This window comes from Halyomorpha halys, unplaced genomic scaffold (assembly GCF_000696795.3).
Source record: "Halyomorpha halys isolate HHAL.00 unplaced genomic scaffold, Hhal_1.1 Scaffold1795.1, whole genome shotgun sequence".
Taxonomy (NCBI): domain Eukaryota; kingdom Metazoa; phylum Arthropoda; class Insecta; order Hemiptera; family Pentatomidae; genus Halyomorpha; species Halyomorpha halys.
In genome coordinates, this window is record NW_027111265.1 from 190545 (window position 1) to 211877 (window position 21333).

At 31.5% G+C, this 21333-nt stretch overlaps 1 long non-coding RNA gene across 1 annotated transcript; it reads left to right on the forward strand.

The window, feature by feature from the left end:
* Positions 1-10695: 10695 nt before the first annotated feature.
* Positions 10696-20455, forward strand: LOC106690657 (uncharacterized). Its single transcript, XR_001344649.2, has 3 exons — positions 10696-11150; positions 19072-19199; positions 20158-20455. It is a non-coding gene; the product is annotated as an uncharacterized lncRNA (long non-coding RNA).
* Positions 20456-21333: the final 878 nt, after the last annotated feature.

The following is a 21333-nucleotide window of genomic DNA, read 5'->3' on the forward strand; positions in this document are numbered from 1 at the left end:
ACATTCAACTATAAGTCAAGAAGATAGATGAAGTAAAAAGGGTGTAATAACCTAGATGTTGATCGCCCTGAATAAAAAATCTAATCTAATCTAATCTGAGACGGTCTATTGTTTTTTGTTTTGTTTTTTAACGTATAATATTACATTCTTATACTTTTATAATATTTTTAGACAATGGTAATTCATAGGGCTCATTCACACCATATTTACAAATATATAAGTTAAAAGATAACAAAATAAGAATTAAAAAAAGAGAAAAAAAAACTTAAGAACAAAAATAAAATTTTAACTTGAAGTGAAATATTATCTAAAACACAATCATTCCTGTTTACAGTATTTACGTTCAGTCTGGGGAGCCCCGAACCAAGCTCAACCCCCTTCTTGTGAAGGAAAGGGCAGCAATCCGGAAGATCCCGGCGCTTCTCTTTCCACAATGCCACTGGTATAAAAGCCAGTGGTGGATGAATGAGGGAGCTAACAGTTTAGTACTTGAGTGGAGAAGCTAGCCATTGTCAGCCAGGACTCTGATATAATTATTTATAATAGTTCTTTGGGCAACTGCCGTTTCAACCTTCGTGGAGGATTGCAGGGATGGGTAATGTTAGATTGGGATGTAATTGGGATTAGAAGAATGAGTGAATTTCTCATGGAATTTTTGGATTTAAAAAATTCTAATACAAATGGGATAGATATTAATGTCATGGTGTAGGATATTGTTGGTCACAAAGTCAGGAGCATTGGCTATTGTCCGAAAGATTTCAGGGCTGAAAGGATCTGAGGTGGTAGTGCCCAAAACTGAATCGACATGGAATGACTTCGCAAAAAATAATTACTCCTAATGTTCTCCCTCTAATTTTATCCTCATTAACGATCTACCTCGTTTAATTTTGTCCCATTATTTATACAATGAGAAGCTGGCAATGCTGACAGGTATCCCATTGTGGCCAAAACTTTCTTCGAAGGCGTGTTAATTATTTTGGAGAAGGATCCGTCCTGGGGCAGGCTCCGGTGGAGCACGACCCGAAGATATATCGTTGCCAACTATTAGCTGGGCTAGGAAATTATAGTTAGTGGCAGTAATTACACGCCCATACGGCCATTAGCAGAGCTCACTTATCAATCTCTTCCAGTTGTCTGGTATTCTTGGGAAGTCATCTGCATTCTCTAAACTATGTGTTTATATTTACCGGAGGTTTTACGAGTTATTTCCACTTCATTGTAACGAAATCGAGGTTTCTACTTGTAAATTAAATGACTAATTCCAATATTACTAGTTCTCCTGTCAACTTAAATTGAGTTGTCCGCAGCTATAAGGAAGTAGCTAAATTCTTAAAAATTATAGTAAGTTAAAAAAAAGTTCAAATTCATTCTTAAAGTAATATCTTCTACTAGAAGACTTTTTTTTAAAAACTTATTAGAAATGTTGAATGATTAACACTCTTCCTTATTGGTAAAATGGCAAATCACACATTTAAAATGTTTTTGAGAGAAAGTCAAAATTTCTTAGTTATTGTTCTCATTTATTTCCCCCCCCCCCTTACTTTTTATTATTTTAATAAATGGACACTCATTTCTATATATTCCAATGAATATAAGTCCTAATTTTTTTTATTAAAAAGCTTATATTTTTATTTATCATTAGTGCTAATTTTCAAAAATGTTTTGCCTAACAAAGTTTTTACAGTTGAAGATTATTTTTATTTCAAGTGATTATAGATATCTATTGTTATTGATAAATTACTTTTTAAATTGTACTTTTTATTTTCTATCCATCTACATATCCCAATTTCAGTACACTGAGCCCTGAATTGATAATACTTTGAGGATTAATTTAATTATATTTCTCTATGTTATGTACCTCTATGTTATTTAATACTTTAATAATTACTATTGTTTCATAAATCTATTTCTCAATGTTCCTTACTTTGTCACAAATAAAATCATATATAAACACCTTAATGTTCCATATGTAACCGATCTGGCCCGAACTAGATATTATTACTTCCGTTATAAACTCTCTAACCACCCAAACCTACTAGTTTCTAATCTTGTTTCTTCTTCCATTCTTGAAAATCCTCAGAGGCGCTTGAAAAGAAGGCCACGAGACCATCTAAAGTAAAAGCGTTATTAGAGTGCTACCAATGGATAATTTATCTACATGCCTATATCATGTCATAATAATGTTATATCAAATGTACTGGATTTCTTATTATGTACAGTTGTAAATTTCAATAAAGATATAAATAAAAAAAAATCGATTTCATTTATGTCCACATAATAATGGCCAATGCCTGCTGTTTCAGTTTTAAAGTTAACTAAGTCCTTTATATTTTTTCTTATATAAATAGATTCTAAATATTTTATAATTGTATAATCCCCTGCTTTGTCTAAAATTTTTACTTCATTAAAATTAAGATCATGTTTCTATGTTTCTTTAATTTGTTAGTATTTATACACTCCTTGCTATAACTCAAAAATTCTTGTAATCTTTAAGTTTAATATTTGTCCCGAGATGGATATCTTGTCCTTTCATGGAACACAATTGAGTCTCATATCTTGTTCCCCTAATGATTACCCAAAGCGTTTAATAAGTGCTTTTTCAGAAATTGTCGTGGATTGGTACCAATTGGTCGTAAAAACAGAATGAAGTATTGGTTCTTAGAAAGACCTTCCAACTCCTTCCAGGGCCTGGAGTACTACCCTTATCCGACTATGGTCGGTCGTGCCGTATAAAAAGCTATTCAGTATCGGCCCATTACTGTATTCCATTAAGTAGCAGTCGTATGTTATTTCTTATCTCAATCATAGGAGCTTCCGGACTTTTGCTGTTGGTGATGTATATTTCTAACGACAGATTCTTTGTTGTGTTTGCTTAAAAGCAGCATTAAACAAATTCAAAGTTTTATCTTCAGAATTTTTTATTCAGAAATAACTGGTGTAACGCATTTATATACTCGTTTGCGACACCATAGTAGCGGTAAAAATTATAGTGTACCATAAGCAGGGCTCTAATTGAGGTACAGTGTTACAATCTTACGAAGGTCCAATTATGGAGAAAGTATTTTGAGAGCACAATGTTGTTACTATTGAAAGTATCCAAAAGCTAAACAAACGGAGAACCGTTCACATTGAACAATTAAAGCTTCCAGTCTCAGAACCGTTAGCTACTGTAACTTTGTATAGAATGTATTGTAATAGAATATCTTTTTTCTGCAATGTTTATTATTATTATGTAAAAACATTTTTTTTTCTTATTCTTAGATTATTAGTTAGTTAATTTATTTTATTAGTGGTCAATGTAATTTGTAGGTGTTTTTGTTAAACCTTATTTATTTGTAAATAACATTTTTCTGTAGTTTATATTATCATTATGTAAATTATTTTATAATTTTTTAGTTAAAAAGTTTTAGTTTAAAATGCAACAACGTATTGGGACTCACATGGAACAATGTCGTTTCCCCAGAGATAAATTTTATCAGAACTTTTATAGACTACAAGTGGAGTTAGGGAAGTTGTTTATAGTGACGTATCTGAATTTATGAGGCAATATTCAACTTTCATCTGCTTGATCATAGTATTCTATTTATTTTAGGCCATAAATATTCAAAAATTATCAACTTTTATTTTTTTTATAAAAGATACTTATATTTATAATCTTATTAGCACTTTGATAAATAAAATTTTATCCATTTCAGTGTCAAACATATTTATTCAATTTATCGACTAATTAGGATAATTCCTTGGATTGACCTGGGCAGAATAGCCTGCATGAAGAGTTTTTAAATGATTTAGTTCTAAAATTGAATAAAGATTGTCGAAACGTAGCACTTATTAATAGTATAAATATACTTGAAACTAAAATGGATAAAATTTTATTTATTTAAAGAAGATAATTATTCTAAAATAATTTGCTATTTTAGAGTGCTGCCAATGGGTATTTTCTCTACATGTTTGTAACATCCCATTGTGTCCTTACTACAAATTTACTTGTTGTATTTTATGTAAAGTTGTAAATGTCAATAAATAAAAAAAAAAAAAAAAAAAAACTTGCTAAAATAAAAGGAAATCCGGGTACGGTCAAAGAAAAACTCAAATAGTGATTAAACTACTTATTTTTAGCCAACGTTTCGCTCCACGTTGCAGGACTTCATTAGGGATAAAAAAACAATTAAATGATGTAATCATAAATGAAAAATTAAGATAAAAAAAAAAGAAGTATAAAATACAGTATAAACTATAAGATGAAAAAAGAGGGATAAGAATGAAATCAAGAATAAAGGTAATAATAAACAAAATAGGAAATGTACCGTTAAGATTAGTAGTCATAGCGAAAATGAACTGTTGAAAGGAGGTTAAGGAGAAGTAGTGGGAATTAGCAGTTAAAAATACGTTACTTTTGAAAATAATTTTAAAGTATTAGAAAATTAAATAAAATAGCCACACATGATGAGGGGGGGATTTAAAAAAGATTAAAAAAGAATTATATATTAATAACTATTATATATGTACAAAAGAAATAAATTTAAAATAATGGATACAATAAATATAATATGATGAAGATAAAATAATTTACGAAATAAAATAAATCGAGGTGTGTAAATTAATATCAACTTACAATAATAAAGTTGATATTTTATTGAGACAAGAAATGCTAAGTGTCCACTCAGCGAGTGTGTTACAGTAACTTACTGTAATATTCCAGGGGAAACAATTTTTTTTTTTCATTTTTCGGTTTATGTTGATGAAAAAAATATAGACAGTTATTGCCTATTATTATGAATTATACTTATTTACCACTGAGAGAAATTTCGCATTAGATATGTTCCCTTCTATTTAATGCATCGGAAATATAAGTCGGATCATGAATTATATCCTCTGAGACCTTACAGCAAGGCCGAACATGAATAGATGTTTAAGGTAACTAGTGAATTTTCGATGAATTCCCTCTTATAATAAATACGTAAGCACTTTATTTACCCTTGTTGTTAGTCGGGTAAAATTAATTAATTAATTTTCACAATAATGGCAGTATTTAGGCATGGGAAAGAACGAAACATGGGTTAATAATCCCATGGCAACCTTGTCACTGTGGGAACTAAAAAGAATTTCGATCAGAATTATCGTAATAGCATTTCCAGTTTTCAAACAGACTGAATATTAAAAATTTAGTACTTCATAATATACAATAACGGACTTATTGTATTACCACGGAAATCTACTATCGACTTTCTACTCGTCAAATGTAAAAAAATAATTCTTATTTTAGAACCTTTCGAGATTGGACTAGCTGTAGTTATACAATTCCTTGTTTTGATGGTACACTACAGCCGAAAACAAAATTTTTGTATTTAATGAAAAGTATACAAAATGGAATAGAACAGAAAGGGGACTTGCTCTCTCGGAAACATTGCACATTGAGAATTATATGAAATTTGAAAGTGGATTTATTCTGTGCTTGCAGTTAACAATAACCCTTTAATAGCATTCCAAGCTCTCCAATCCTTATCACAACCCTCGAAGAATGGTGTCGACATTGGAGGATTAAAATAAATCCCATCAAATCACCTTTCGTCGTAAACCTAAGGACTGCCATACAGTATACTTTAATAATATTCCTCTTACTCATGTCGGACAGATCTGCTGCTTTGGAGAACATCTGGACCAAAGAATAACTTGGAATCCTCACACAAAACTGAAAAGACTGGAAACTGTAAGTCGATTTTGACAATCACAGCACTTACTTGACAAATGGTCTGAACTTCCAATCCATTTCAAAAGACTCATTTACATGACTGTAATGAGGCCTATCTGGACATGTAGAGTTGAAGTTACTAAGTTCGAATTCCTCTCGTATCATCCTTCATGAGGATTGCTTCTTACTTTGTCACAAATAAAATCATCTATAAAGACCTTAATGTTCTATATTAAACAGATCTATTCCGAATCAGATATCAATCCTTGCATTATAACCCCCAAACCTACTAGTTTCTGACCTTGCTTCTTCTTTCATTCCTGACAATCCTGCGATAGGCCTGAAAAGAAGATGGTCTCGAGACCTTCTAATGTTGAAAAGTTAGTGCTACATATGGATAGTTTCTCTATATGTATGTTCCATACCATTTTAATCGAATATCACATTTACTAGATGCATTTTTATGAAATAGAATTTGAAAATGTCAATAAACAAATAATTGAAGTTAATTTTCAGAGATTGGTCCTTTTATTTTTCTACAATAAGTTTGGATGTTATTCAGTTAATAAAATCAACTCTGTCAATATGTGTTATGAACAGATGCAATGAATCCTAAATTGAGTTGGCCTAGCATATGTAGAATTTATTGAACGCACTTATTTTTGTTGAGTTAAACCTGCTCTATGTAATTTTAAGAATTTACGCACAAACTTGGTACTTCATTCGGCCAAATTGCCATAATCATAATGACCTAGTATTTTTTATTATCTAGGAATGCAATTACAGATTTACTAATTTAGAAAACAGATTAAAAAAATGAATGTGATCGATTTTAAGTCAATGAATCAACACCCATCAACTTATGAATAGTCTGACTAAAATTTCTGAACATCGACATTGGAGTATTTTATCCACGCGCCTTACCCTGGTGTTACATGAGTTTGCATAAATCAACCAGTGAAGACACAGTAAACAAATAAATTTAAAAACCATTTCGGTGGTCAGGTTAAGTAGTTCTAGCTACTTCAGTATCAATGTATTGCCTACTTCGTATTCCATTAGGCTGTCTCGTATATTTAGTTATATCGTTGACTTTTATTAACTTATTTACTATTGACACGTATATTTTTTTTTTTTTTTTTTTTTTTTTTGTTCAAGTCCTCCATTGAGGACTGATGCAGCTCCAGAATGGGAAAAATAAACATTTCTCGAGGCCGCTGTGAAATAAATATTGCCTAACCCAGGAGGGAACCGAACTCATGAACATCTGAACTCTGGAATCTTTGCGACTATGTCCTAAGCTTTAAGACATGAACTTAGTACTACCATAATAAGTCAGTTTTGTAACTTATAAGAAAAAAACAATTCCAAAATTAAAAATGTAACATAAATAAAAGAGAATCTTTTTCACATAGTGGTCAATCCACTTTAATTAGTTCATCCCTGGTACTTAATTAACTAAGAAAAATCGTAAGGCTCCTTTCTTAATGTTTTTATCGTCTAAAAATAACCGTTAAGCCTTAATAGATTTTTCACATTTTTTTTTATTTTATCCACAACTGCTCAAACGATTAAGCTCGGTGAATAAATGAGAAGAAATATTCTAACAGGGCTTAAATGCCGAATTTTCAAAAAATATAATCAGTTCTCATTGCTAGCAATATTATATAATGTACAAATAAAAATGTTATAGATTTTTTTAAATATCTAAAGGAGAAAAAAAGGAATCATAGATACATCCGATACGCCGGAAAAGCTGAAAGGGCCCGATCTTTCCCGATTGCATGGCGGCTTCCTTTTGTTGAACTATTGTATTCTTTAAAATGTAAAATTTTTATATGTTATTAACATTTCGAGAAACCTTAAAATACGAGTGTTATAGCGCTAGAAATAAAATTCATAATTTCTCTTTTACTTCCCACACTATTAACTTCAACAAAAGCTCATTAAATTGTGGGACATATGTTAGTAAAAGAAATTTGTTTGGTGCATGTAACACACCAAATTTTTTATATGAAGATTATAGATCAAATAAATAAACAGAAACGAAAGCAATAATAATAAAATAATGATTTCTATGTATAAATCAATACGACTTTTACATTTTCGTGCAACGCTATCTCTAATTTCTTATCTTTTGTTTCTTTATCGAGATAAGATTTCTCGTTATCAGCTAACCATAAAGGATAAGACGTCTTGACAATCATTTAAAGTCACAATAAAATTAAAATCAGAGGTCATAAAAATCATTGCGGTTTTTATAAATTAATATTTAATAGGTTTAATTTGGAAGAAGTAATCTTAAAATCTAACTTTAATCTGATCTGAATTTTACTTTAATATAGATTATATTTGAATTTCTTACTGTACTGTAGAACATGAACAGACACTAACGTGAAGGGATATTTTGCATGTTTATGAAGAATAAACAAACGAAACCTTATAATTACGCTTAGATTGTCGTTAAATCTGATACTTTGTAAATTTGGAAAAATCAATATGTTTTTCATATTATTTCAAAAATCAACGGAATATACCTGTGAAGTTACGTATCACTCACCGTTTTTTTATACAAATAGAATTTTTAGAATCGATTCTATAAAGTGACACAATTTTATCAAAAAAGTGCTATTAAATATCAGAATTGGAGTTCTATTAATGCGTAGATTCTCCACATAATTATCACATCATGATATCATCTACAGCAAATTTGTTGTATATATTTTTATACAGTTGCAAATAAAAATAAATAAATAATTTAAAAAATTTCCAGGCTTTTATCTGCCTTAAATATTTAATTTCAGTTGCGTAAGACTTTTCGATTTTGAGCTAGAATAATTCACAGACCATTTTGAAAACCTGTATTTCTGTCGAAAACCCTATTTAAAAATTTTCCACGACCGTAATACTTTCCCCATATATATTCCATAAGGTAAGTCAAAGTGATAACCTATAAATTTACTAATATAGAAGTAAAAAGTTAGGGTGGAGAATAAAATCGGTGTTCGCGTCCGGATCGGGGTGTTTCCGTAATAAAGGCTGAAATGTACCTATATTAAAATTTGTACCTTTCTGACTAGATTATTAATACAAAAAATTTTTTTTTTAAAAAAGTGTCTGCTTAGAGAGGATTTCGCTAGGAGTGCGTTTCCTATAGGAGAATTTTCATTATATTTTTAGGATAGCTATGAAGTACAAATATTTATAAACATTTTTATAATTTTATCTTTTTAATGTGGACTTTTTACAATATTCACTGCAACACAATACATATTAATTTGTATAAAACCGTTGTTGGGATGTATTCAATTGCGAATAGCTACTAAATCAATCACACCAAGGATTCAATCAGTTACTGATCACAAACAATAATTAATATCAATTAGAACTATCAGTACATCAATTTAATATAGTTAATTAGTCGATTGAGGTTAGCTTACAATTACTGCTTGGGAAATATTAATTGAGCCTGATCGTAAATTGTTAATGATAATTTTTATTTACAAGTATAAAATTACTTGTTTGACTTAAAAATAATGTACTTTATATATTGAAAGAATCCGGTTGGACTCGTTTTTAAACTAGATTTTTCTTAGCGGAACTTTAGTGGTTATTGTTATGGTTCAAAGCATGGTTTCTTAAACATTAAAAAAATCTAGACATCATTAATCAAGACTATGACATAGTGTATTTCGCGACATAAAGCATTTCTGGTGCTTGCCTCTTAAGAAATGTTTTGTTTCTTGGGCATTTGGTACTAAATTTCTTGTAAACAATAAACAACGCGTAAAACATTTAGGATACTTCTTTTAAAATACGGTAAATTTAATAACATATGGGCTATAAAAGATCAGTTTATGCTTAGATTCAGTTTAAACTTTTGAAGATCTCCATTGCCCAGGTTACCACTTAGCTGTCTTTCGTTCCCTTCGACTCCTTCAGCATCCCTTTCAGGTGCAATGGACATTCTCGACTACCCGCGCAGTACCACCTTCCATCTCCTTCTTACCTGCCTCTTTGCAGTTTTTAAGGGAGAACTCTATCCTCTTCGGACACTCTTGGAAATGCATGTCAGTTCCTTCCTGCATCTAGCGATGGTGTATCCATAATCCTGACACTTCTGATAGAGAGATGGGTCCAGGAAGTCTAATTTCAATGTTCTACAATCCTCCAGCCATGCTAACAATCAGCAGAATTGTGGTCCTCACCGGCTGGTGGACCTCAACCAACATGATTCATTGAAGAGCTCCTCTCTCGTTCATTCGAAAAACATGTATGCACCCAATCACACATTTCAGTCTCTTTCGGCTCCCTGTCCAGGTCTTCCCAGATTAAGAAGATCCTCGCCACTCCAGGCGTGAGGAATCCTTCTAACTTCTAGTTTTGGTCTCTTTCTCCTAACCAGATTCACCTTCAGTGAACTTCAACTATAGAACTTCCGCTAACATCTTAGCGTCCTCCGACTCTTTCGTCTTTACCAGGACTGTTTGGGGGATACATTGATATCAATAAAAATTGGTTACCAATTAAAAATATTTAACTATATATAAAGTGCTTTTGATATGTTGTGTGTTAGTAAATGTTTGAGCATTTGCACTGTTTTTCATAACTTAATCTTTTTAAGGATAATAACTCAGCTTTGCTAGGGTACCATGAAATATTTTTGCCCCACCAGTGTCCTTGATTTTTTGTATCTTGCTATGGACTAGAGAAAGCACATAACTTCAAAATATGTACTGAATTTCATGCTATAAATAAATTATGTTTTTTGAGATTTTACTTTCATGAGCCTAACATACTATCCATCAGTTTTATTTTATAAAGTATTAGTCAACTATTTGATATGAAATTGTATTTATCTTCTGTATTTAACTGCGATGCATTCAGATATAACAAACTTTTTAATTTAATTATTTTAGTATTGTTTAATCAAATATTTGAAATAAAATAATTGAAAATGTTTAGTCAAATATTTGATAATTTCAAATATAACTCATGACAAAGGTACGCTGTTTCCACAATAAAAACAAATAAACCTGCAATACAATGCGAGGGATTTCCATCAATTGTTAGTTAATTAATTTACTGAGTAATTAATTTATCGGCTACCGGAATATCGATTCTTGTTTAAGTTAAACATAACCCGACGCTTATGAAATCTATGAGGAAGGACGAGAATAATTGATCCTCGACAACATTACGCAATACAGAAACCCATTAACAGCTGTTCGCCTGGTTTTAAATATTTATCGCTGTCTATTTTTAGAAGGCTAGTGAAATTTCAATTCAAATTTCATCACAAATAATTAAAATCATAGTAGTTTTATTTAAATATTCTGTTTTATATTCAAATTACGTTAAACGTGCATCGGAGCGGATTAAGTGTCAAAACTTTCCAAGCTAAATGGTTTGTGTTTTTGTGTAAATTTACATACATAGTTAAATGCAGTTACAAAAGGTATGTCTGTAACCTAATACAATTAACTATAAACTAAAATTATCTTTAAATATTTTCAATAATAGAAATAAAACAATTATAATATGTCGGCAACAGGTAGAACATATTTATGATTGATATAAGTTAGGTTATTTAAGATCAATATTGATATAACTGATAATTATAATTTGTATATTTGAGGCTAATTAACAATTGAACAGATATGAGTAAAATTAAAATTTTAAGTTAGTATTAGCAAACTACAGAAACTTTTTCTTTAATTTCATTAGTGAAATTATTTCTAGTGACATCGGCTTGGCAAGATAATAAACAATAAAAATTTGGTTGCAGTGTAAAATTAAATTATTTACTGCAGATTTTTTTTTATTACAATCTTCATTCAAATTCTGATTCTATTTATAATTTATAATGGAAAAAAATCCATTGCCAGCTTGCAATTTATTTTTGCACCTCTTAATTATATCGTTATATTATTCGTTCCAGTTCGGATTATTGGAGTGTTCAGTTTACCTATTTTGTACTATCTGTATCGTCGGGAAACAACTATTAAAACTTCCCTAGGCAAATAATAGCAAGGAGCAGCAGTAGATATAGTTAAAATAAATTGATTGCTAGTAGTTCAGACAAAATGTCATATGCAAACTTTATATTCATATGCAAATTTTATAAAAAACACTAACAACTACACATATAACTACAAAAATTAAAAAAAAACTACAAAAACACCAACTACAAAAATAAACGTTAACTACTTTATAGTACTTTAAGCTATCTTTAATTTGATTGCTGGTAGACATCTGTAGGTTGAATAGTTCCGAAGATATAGTTTTTCATAAACCAAAAGGTTTGTTTATACAACTAGAAATCATCCTCTTGTTAATTTATTGTAGGAAATATCATAACAATTACTACTCCAACGAAGATAAACGTAATAAACTACTTTATAGCACATTAAGCTAGCTTCAATTTGAGTGCTAATAGACATCTGTACGCCTCATAGCTCTTTAGATGAAAATTTCCCACAATGAATTCACTAACTACTCTTTTTTTGTTATTTCGTTATGAAATGTTTCATTAAAAAAAAAAAAAAAAAAATACTGTATTCTGGAAACAATTGAATGTAAACATCTCTTGCAGGGCTCATATTTTTGCAAATTTACTCTACTTTAAATGATGTTATGTTATAGTACAAGAGCCCAAGAGAAGAAAAAAGGCAGTTATTTCATCCCAATTTTTGATTACCTTCATGAAAACAATATATAATTCCTAGTCAAAATTGATAAGTCTGCTAAGTATACAAAGGAGAATAAAAAATGGCGGCTGTTTCAAAACGTTAAAAATAATTGATTCTTTATTGGGAGCTCTATATCCTTAAAACTAACAACAACAATAGAAAATCTAAGAGAGTATCATTTAAAGTAGAGTAAATTTGCTAAAATTTAAGCTCTGATAGAGCTATCTACGTTCGATAGCTCTCGAGATATAGCTTTTTAAAAAGCAATATTTCATAGAAATGTTGTACGGAACGTACTAAAAGATCAGTAGTTAGTGAATTTAATTTCAAAAACCATTTGACCTGCAGATGTACATTAGCACTCAAATTAAAGCTAGATCAATGGGCTATAAAGCAGTTTTTGACGTATATCTTTGTCGGAGTAGTAGTTATAATATTTGCTAAAATAAATTGATTTATAGTTGTTCGAACACATTTTTATTTGCCAAATTTATATTCATATGTGAATATCATAAACACCACTACACCTACGTAGATAAGTGTCAACTACTTTATCTTATAGTAAGTTAAATTTCCTTTATTTTCAGTGCTACCAGACATATATGCGTCTTAAGGGTCCAGAGATATATCTTTTAAAAAATCAAACATTTTATACGAACAACTAGAAATTAACATTTTGTGAAATATTATAAAAAACTACTACTTCTACAAAGATTAATGAGTAATTATTACCTATTTAATAGTAAATTTAATTAGCTTTGATTAGAGTGCTGATTGACATCTGTACGTTCTATGATTTTTGAAATAAAGTTTTTCATAAATCAATCTTATTGTCCAAACAACTATAAATCAATTTATATTAGCATATATCATGAAAGCTACTATTCCAAAGCAGGTAAAGGTCATAAACTTCTTTATAGTCCATTAAACTAGCTTTAATTTGAGTGGTAATAGACATCTGTACGTCACATAGATCCTGAGATATAGATTTCTCAAAAAACATTAATTAACTTCTGATCTTTCAGTATTTTTTTGACAAATGTTGCTTTTTAAAAAGCTATATCTCGAGAACTATTGAACATAAATAGCTCTATTAGGGCTAATATTTCAGCAAATTTTCTCTTCTTTAATTATTTAAGTCTTTTAGATTTTCTAGTGTTGTCGGTAGTTTCTAAGATATAGAGCTCCGAATGAAAAATGAATGTTTTTTAAGGTTTTGAATCAGCTGCCATTTTTTATTCCCCCTACCTATACTTGGCAGACTCATCAGTTTTGACTAATAATCATACATAGTTTTCATTAAAGTAATCAAAAATTGGGGTGAAATAACTACCTTTGTTTCTTCCCGGCTCTTGTACTATTAGGTTTTCTTGTGTTGTAGGGAATTTTAACGATATGGAACTCTGAATGAAAAATTTTTTTAACATTTTGGAACAGCCACCATTTTTTATTCCTTCTAACTGAACTTGGCAGAAACATCAATGTTGACTAGTAATTATGCATACATAGTTTTCATTGAGGTAATAAAAAATTGGAGTGAAATAGCTTGCCTTTTTTTTCCAACGGGTTCTTGTACTAAAATATCTCGCCTGTGGGCCTACCCTCTACAAGCGAATGAGGCTATTAAACAATACACTGAAGGACGAATTAATTGGCTGTTGCGGCATTGCTGGGATATGCAGAATGCGCATGATAATTAATATCCTAGCCAATGGACTAACGTTATTAATAACTAATAGCTGATGATCGGCCCTCATGCAACGGGCTAATTGTGGATAAATATTTGCCTTTGCTACGGCCGCTAGCTAGATAGTTATTGTCGGAGAAGTGTAATTTATATGGAAGCTCATGGCTACCGATAGACGTTAAATTGCATTGCCATCGTAGGCCAAGCAATCGTTAAGTTCAAATTAAAGGATTTTACTTATGCTCATATTTTAGAATAACGAGAGAACGAGGTTGTAAAATTATTATAGTATTAGTCGTTGGCTACAACCATTACTCTTTCAATATCTAGTTACCGAAAAAGAAGTATGCATTCATCCCCTAATGAGTTAAGGCAAACTCTGCACCCAATAAACATATAGAATAGTTGAAAACAAATTCAATATCCTTTTCTCTTCGGAAAACCCTTTTTAACTGTCCGACTATACACTAGTTTGCACCATTTACCTAAAATTATTATTATTATTATTTTTTTTTTTTTTTTAGAAATCCTAGGTATGTCTACTTCAAATAGGACACTTCGATAGAAGCTCTTATTTTTTTTCAAAGATAATCGAAATTGGTCAATTTGGTTTAATTTTTTTTTTTGTTTAACTCTTGAGGAGTCAGATATTGGCCGAAAATAAAATTTGATATCCATACTTTGGACATTTTGGAAAAAAAAATCCAATGTATATACATATATTTTCCTTGTTTTTATAATTATACCGGCGGCTAGTGAATTGGAATAAACCTGGAATTCGAGTTCAGCACCCTTATTAACATATAGAATCGTTGAAAAAAATGTCTCTAAACTTTTCTCTTCGGAAAACCCTTTGTTAGGTGAACTACAACTCCTACTGAAGAATTGTTTAAAATAATCGAATTCTTAAACTCCGTGAAGTTCGTCAATAACTCACTTTTCAATAATATATCCGTATGGCCAATCCCTCAAAATTGGTGTCTTAAGATTGTTAATTGGGATAAGAAATGATTTAACTGTATCAATAGCATTTCGATAAATTTCATAAAGAAAGTCATTTTTGAATACAACCTTTGGGTGTGCCAGACGGAACAAAAGAAGGAATAAATAGCTATCTGTCAATAATGACTTTTTGTTAAATTTTATCCGAAACTCACCATTACCCTTCGTCGTAAAACTATGAATTAAAGCTCTACAGAATTCTTTAATAATATTTCACTTCATGCTGTATAACAGATCCCGTATCATGGACTGCATCTGGACAAATGACTAGCTTCGAATACTCTCATAAATCTGAAAAGATCGGAAATTTAGAATTACTAACTAAACTTACTAGACAAGCCTTCTAGTCTAAACTTCCAATTAATTACAAAAGACTCATTTACTTAACCATAATAAGGCCTATTTGGATTCAGTTGAGCTTTGTGGCTCTACTAAAAAGCACCTAGTTCCTCCCGTATCCAATCCTAACAATCTAAAATCCTCAATGCTGCTTACATTGGCACAGATAAAGCTTAGGTTAAACTGCAGTTGCTTATTGTCCTAAGATTCCTCCGAAGAGGGATTCCCCTCGTCTCTAGCCGCATTGGAACGAATGGATCCCAGTCTGTGTTCTAAATAAAACAATCAACAACGCAGATAAATCAGATTTTAAAAAATGTCAAACTTATATTAATTTGAATCCTATAAATATTTTTTTAACCTCCTGTTGTTTGTTGATTAGTGATAAATCCTTTCTTTTTGGTAAATTTATTTATTATAATTTAGTATTAGATTTATTTTTTATTAATATACTTGTTTGAGAGTGGTTTAGTTTCTTTAAAACAATTTTGATCCTTTTTCTCTCAACTTGATTCTTTTTAAACTTCCAACGTTTCGACCACTTAGGTCATTTTCCGGGATTCCTTATTTTGTTATCATTTTTTCCTTTAAATTCTTTAAATGCCGGCTAATTGCCTTTGTCCCATAAATTCTTCTATAAAATTCCTTCCCAAATTTAAAACTTTTACTAACCACTTTTCTTACTACTATTTTCATTTGCAAACTCCAAACAGAACCTACCTTCAACAGGTCCTAACATTACTCATTTAACACAGAAATATAATTACATATTTTTTCTTTTCAAATAACTAAATCCAATTAAATTGATATAAATAAAAATAAACGTTATTAAATTAAACACTAAGACTAACTAAATATTATTTACACGGTAATTATATATTATGGCCTTAACAAGTATATAATTTGTATTTATTTAGTATGAACTAAAATTAGAATTAATACGTGTGGTGCGACTTATATTAGATTGGCATGATACTGACTTATGGACTTATGGATATACTAATATGGTAGATATCACTCCAATATTATTTTATAATAGACAATCTAGAAGTAATCTTCTTTTTAGACACTTAGGGGAATTATCAGGAATAGACGAGGAAGCAAGGTTCCAAACAAATGTTTTTGGCAAGTATACATTTAATGAAGTTTATTAATATCAGGTTCAGGCCAAATTGAAAACTTATGGAACAATGAAATCATTGTGGATGATTTTGTTTGTGACAAAGTATGCAGCATTGAGGATTTCGGATTGTATGGATACGTGAGGAATTCGATGGTTTTTAGTGGAGCTCCAATGTTCAACCCTGTAAGCACGATTAGGCCTTGTTATTGGCATGTAAATGAGTCTTTTTTTATTAATTTGAAGAAATTTTGTCCAGTAAGCATAGTAATACTAAGTTTCCGTTTCTTCCAGACTCAAAACTAGTCGTTTGTCCAGATATAGTCCAAGAGAGGGTTAAGTTCAGTATAATTAAAAGATATTGTTGGGCAGGCAGTCATATGTTTACGAAGAAGGGTAAAGGTGATTTGTTGTAATTTATTTTAATCCTCCAATATTTAAACCATAACTCCGCCAATGGAAATAGCTACGCTTGGGCCATTGCCAGTCCCAAGCCTGGATAAAGGAGGAGGGTTAATTCATGGGCCGACTCCCCATGAATTGTAAAAACCATATTGTTACGAACACTCAACGAAGCCTCGGATGTAGGATTGATTTACGGCAACGACATGGACCTCGGAAACGGACATATAAAATAGGAACCTGAAACGTACGTACTTCATATAGCCCAATAGGTCTACAATTGCTCAAATCTTCGCCCTGAGGCAAATCTCTGAGAAGATGAAGGAACATCAGCAGACAACTTGGATGCTATTCCTTGACTTTCGGGCTGCCTACGATACAATCGTAAGCAGTGAGCTCATAGTGGCTATGCGTGAACTGGGACTTCCTAGTAAACTCACCCGACTAGTGAAATGCACATTGGTGAGCTCAACCTGCCAAGTAAAATCCTGTGGATTATCAGAGCCTTTTGAAGTGGAATGTGGCCTAAGACAGGGTGACCCAATAGCCCCTCCCCATTTTAATATCGCTCAAGCAATCATAAATAGAGCAGGAATAAGTCAGGAAGGAACAATATTCACAAAGATGACCTATGCAGATGACGTCGTCATCATCGGTAGATCCCTGCAGGGGATCCTATGAGCATTAGGACTGCTTTCGAAACAATGGATGTCGAAGCGAAAAGGACGGGCCTGCATATTAATGAGGAAAAACCAAGATTATGCTGTTGGGTAAGAAGCCTCTGGACCAGAGGATGAGTCGCCTGGGAATGGGCTCCTATAATTTCGAAGTGGTAAGAAGTTTTACTTACCTTGGCTCTATTACAACGATAACCAGGATGAAGAAGAAGAAGTTAAAAGCAGAATTGCTGCTGGAAATAGAGCTTATTTCTCCATTGTAAGGCAAATTAAAAGCAGACTTGTTAGTCGTACCACCAAGTTCACCCTCTACAAAACGTTGATAAGGCCAGTCGTCACATACGGTGGAGAAACTTGAACGCTAAGTAATAAAAGCATTAACCTGCTAGACAGGTTTGAAAGAGTAATTCTGAGGAGAATCTTAGGGCCCGTATGCGAGAATGGTAATTGGCGAAGAAGGCAAAATGGTGAACTTTTTGGGCTCTATAAGGAATGTAGCATCTCCGCGTACATAAGAATAAAGAGGCTTAAATGGCTTGCCTATGTAATGAGGATGAGCGAGGAAAGAAAGGCACATAAACTGTACAATTACGTTCCGGATGGTGTGCGGCAACGTGGTAGGCAAAGGGCCGATGGAGGGATGCTGTGAGGCGGGATCTACGACAACTGAGGATCCCAGTTACCCTTACAGAAGATAGAGAAAGATGGTTGGCGGCCGTTGAGCAAGCCAAGGGCAGCCTCCTGCGCCTGTTGTGCCAGTAAAAGAAGAAGAAGAAGAAGAAGAATATTTAAACCATTCTTCAAATGCTGTAAAATGGTATTGATGAGTTTGGGATAAAATTGACTAGTCATTATTCACAAATAGCAGTGTCGTCGATACTTCTTAGTGTCTCTCTTCTTTTGTTATTTATGGCAGACCTAAAAATTATATTTAAAGAGAACTTTCTTTATGCAACTAATGGATATGCTGTTGATGCAGCTAAATAATATCTTGTCCTAATTAACCATCTCAAAATGCCAGTCTCAAAGTGAGTTGTTGAGTCTAAGAACTCGATCACACTTTCCGAAGATCAAAGTATAGAAATATTTTTTCAACGATTCTGTTTGTTTATAGGGGTACTAAACCCGAATTTCAGGTTTTTCCCAACTCGCTAGTCGCAGGTCAAATTATGCACATTACATTTTATTTTCGGCCGATATGTGATTCTTCAAGAGTAGTTTAAATAAAAATAAATAAAAAATAAAATGGCCAATTTCGGTTCTCTTTGAAAACCACAAGAACTTCTATCTGATTGTTCAGTTTGAGAAAGACATAGTTAGAATTTGTAAAATAAAATAAAAAAAAATAGGTATATGGTGTAAACTAGGGGAAAGTCGTACGATAAAAAAGGGTGTTTTTTTCAAAGAGAATCGAAAAGTAACTTCTTCCAAACACAATCTGATTATTTTTTCTTTCTAAGCTCCACGGGTGTATTGGTTTGATATATGGGGTCTAACAAGAAAGCGTGGAATCTCTTGGAGATTGGAACAGTGGATTGAGTCTCTGTGTGATGACGGAACCCACCAGACTTTGTGATGTCAATAAACAGTAAGTTAGTAGAACTGATATATATATATATATATATATATATGCATATGACTTGTATAATTTGTCTTATGAGAGTAAAATATTTTTTAAATGCTCTTGTGCATTTCTAAACAAAGATTGTAGTACGAAAAACTAATCCTCATTAACTTTGGGCTAAATCGAAAGAGCCATTTTCCAAAATAATCGAATCGCATGAGCGAAAGTAGAGAATGCGATTTGAATATTCAATGTTTGAAAATAAGAGTTGCTGCTACTTTGTGCACCTCTTATGACCTCTTATGTTATCCGGAATATCTTACAGATAACTTTAACTACTGGTTCAAATTAATAGAGTTCAACCCAAGGTAAATCAATACTTGGAAATATACTCCTTAATTTATTTTAATAAAAGGTAGGACCATCTTGTTTGTGTGGTCAAAGAAAAAAACTCAAATAATGATTAAACTATGTCTATTGTCTCGAAAGCCTGAAAGGTATGCTTTCTGTCTTGTTCATTATCTTCCTTTATCCCTATCCCCCTTTTTCAATCTCCTAATTTGTACTGTATGTTATATTTCTTCTTTTTATCTATTATTACTTCCATTTTCAGTGATTTTCTATAACCTTTTATTATTCGTAATTAATTTTTACGTTTCATTGTACATATTTTTAATTTACTTTGTTCATTTATGTTTACATCATTTTATTGTTTGTACTTTTTTTTTTCCCTGATGAAGCCCTGCAACGTGGGGGCGAAACGTTGGCTCAGTATAAATAGTTTAATCACTATTTGAGTTTTTCTTTGACCGCACCCGTATCATCTCCCTTTTATTATAAAACACGGTAAACCAGCGATCTTCCATTAATTTATTTCAGTAACTTTTTATTATTATTATTAGAATGGGAACATGATTTTTTCTCAATTATGAGGTTTTTACTGTCTTTAAAACTATAAAAAAAAATTAATCATTTTTTTCAGTTTGCTCAGCAGAACTTTGGCCGCCCAAATCAGCCTTCTCCACGCCTGCCTATCTTGGGCTACTGCTTTTTCGCATCTTTGTCGATTCATTGTTGTGTAGGCGTGTCCTGATGGATTGCTTCGAGCTACATGCCCCTCCTATTTATACCACCCTAGCTCTTACATTATGAGATATTGACTGACCAATCTCTGCAAGCAGTTCTTCTCCTAAATGTGTTATTCTGTAATTAAACTAATTACAGATAAATAATGAAATTAATCAGTTTATGAGACTATGATACTGGATATTATCGCTTAAGAAGACAACAATTTTTTCACATGATGATTTATGAGCTTAGAACTATCTTCTGTAGCGAGGAAGCAAATAGGTAAACTTGGAAAAAACTTGAATTAAACTCGATTTAGTTGCAAGAGTGGGTTTAAAAGTGATTAGCTTAAATATTTCAATATAGAGAAATACTTTATTCGGCAATGCTGCTCAAAAACAGTGGCTAAAACACAAATCATATTTTTTTTAAACAATAATTAACTATTTAATTTATTTCAAATTTTATTTTGATTTTTTAATATATTTTATTTTTCATATGTTTTTTCCTCCTTCTCACACAATGTTATATAAAATTTTCCTTCTTTCCTTTTATTTTCCCAACCTTATCTACGCTATTCTCTTTATTCCATTCTCTCATACCTACCGTCTCTAGAGGTCCGCAACACACGATCAATCACACAAATGTAATGCAAATAATATTATCAATAAATAGAAACATAGAAATACATGAAAAATGAAATAGTCACATCTGTAGAAGAATGAAAAAATAAATACATAAGAATATAAATACTAACAAATACATTTTAAAAAGCATATAAATAAGATAAAAGAATTTAATAAATAATAAAGTTAAAAGACGGCTTACGAATGTGGGTTGGGAGCCATTAATCAGGCACTGCTTCGGTCAATGTACTTTGAGAAAATAAATATAGTTTGAAATAACTCAAAGCCACAATCGCTCAAAATTATTGCCTACTCGAACAATGTGTAACTCGAAGTAGTTTATCGTTCCCCTGAGATTAGGGTCATCGAGATTTGACTTGGTCGATCTCCTTTCAAGAGAAATCACAAAGGCGATCTCATTCAGAACGTTTAACTGTTTCCTCAAAAGAAAAAAGTTCACTGTT